Here is a 1,988-nt window from a genome sequence, read left to right as displayed (position 1 = left end):
CAAGTGTCAGCATGACGTATGACGCGTCGTTTGTCATATTCACGCCGCAGAGATGTTTCAGTGTGTAGTGTGGCCTCTTGCTTTTCATTGGAAGTGTTATTAAGTTTGAGTGTGTGTGCGCTGAGTGTGTGTCAAATGTAATTTAACATTCCCACCAGAATTAATCCTACAAATTAAATATACTAAAGCCTATATGTGAGTGAATATACACAACAAATAACACAAACGACAAAGAGCAACTCAACCTTGCTGGCTTTGTGTTTGTGATTGAATCTTATGTTTGTATCTTGCAGTATTTAAAGAGGTTGGCTTGTAATATCAGCCTTCTAAAGGTGATGTGGACAGTCAGTCAATGATGATTAGAGGGTGTATTATTGGATGGCTTTTTGGAAGTTAAGTGAAAGTTTAGAGGGGACAGTTTAAATCAACAAAAAGCACATGAAATAAAAAGTAAAAACCACAGAAGAATATTTTTAAGGAAGGGACAAAGAGTTTGGAGGTTTTATTGGAACCTATCAAAATTGTTAACATGGTTTTGGCTCATGTATCTTTGCTTTGAATTTGTCTGACATTTGTGGAGGAACCAGAGTATAACAAGTGATTCAGTTGTGTTGTCTGACATTTAAAAAGAAGAAGCATCAGTTTGTGACCTCCATTAGCCATAATGAGTTTATTTTATCTGCAACCTCCTACGTGCTTATTTTCACCACTTTCAATGATTGTTGTCATCATTTTAATTTGTTCCCTTTTTTAATTTTCTTTTTTGCTGGTCTCAGCTTAATAATCTGTTCCTGGACTGAACTGAGCTAAATATAAGTCCAAGAAGAAAAAAAAAAAATCAGTAACTTCTAATAGTATCTAAAAACAGTCCTTTGCACTTGTGACCTCGTCTTCAGGATGACCTGAAGCTATTGTTGCTTGCATTATGATTTTGAGGTAGCAACTAGCACTCTGGATTTAAGCAACTTTAATACTGCTGAAAACAAGTCCTGTATTACGAGTAAGAAATTTACAAAGCTATATTTTGTGATGAAATATAACAGCTGTCTCTCCGGTGGAGCATCTCAGTACCTGAAAATTTCTGAAAAATATAGAAGCATTTCAGCTAAATTCAATCACAACAAATAACTCAAAAAAGAGTGCCTCCAGGTTTTAAATCTCAGTCATGTGTCAGAGATCTCTCATCCTGTGATTTGTAGCTTTTAAAGAGAGTCACTCCTATTCAGTCAGAAATCAAATTACCACTCTAGGGCCGTTTAAACAGGTGAGCACCTTATCAAACACCCACTTTTCTGTGTACAAGCCAGAAAATGGCAAACCCGAAATAAAATGGTTTCTTTTCTTGAACCCCGTCTTGATTCTGGTCTTGGATTGATCTAAAGAATAGTGAACCAAATTTACACCTATTTTTTAAAAAGATTTTTACTGCCATGTTTTGCATGCACTCCTGCTGCAAAAAAAGTAACTGTTGTGTCAGTGAAATTTGGATCGCAAAAAGGTTCATAGAGCTAGAACTGTGAGACTTCGGGCTTTTGAATGATATCTAGTTTGTCACGGTTAAGTGAGCATTCAACTGGTTGTTAACCAAAATGTGGTAACAAACCTCATTCTTTGTATTTCGGCCACTGCATCAATTAAACACTGAAGAAAAACATGGTCGAAAACCACATTTTCAAACGCAATACATAAAATGATGTTTTAAAAAAGAACATCTGAAAACAACTTCTTGTGTGTTGAAAAATGTCAGTTTGATTTGCTCAATGCCTCGATGTTTCTTATTATTTAAGGTAAAGTAAAATGTTATGAGATGTGTTTAATTGTGAGGCCATGCTAAAATGATCACTTAAATATCTCTCCAACCCAAAATAATCATACATTTATCATGAAATACCTCGTGATTCTAGATGCTATCAGTCACTTTTCAGCATAATAAAATACATACAAAAGATAAGATTGTTGGTTCTTTAATTCCTTGTATTTACAACTAC

The sequence above is a fragment of the Thunnus albacares genome, chromosome 13, assembly GCF_914725855.1.
Source record: "Thunnus albacares chromosome 13, fThuAlb1.1, whole genome shotgun sequence".
Taxonomy (NCBI): Eukaryota; Metazoa; Chordata; class Actinopteri; order Scombriformes; family Scombridae; genus Thunnus; species Thunnus albacares.
Note: the sequence above shows the minus strand (reverse complement) of the source record.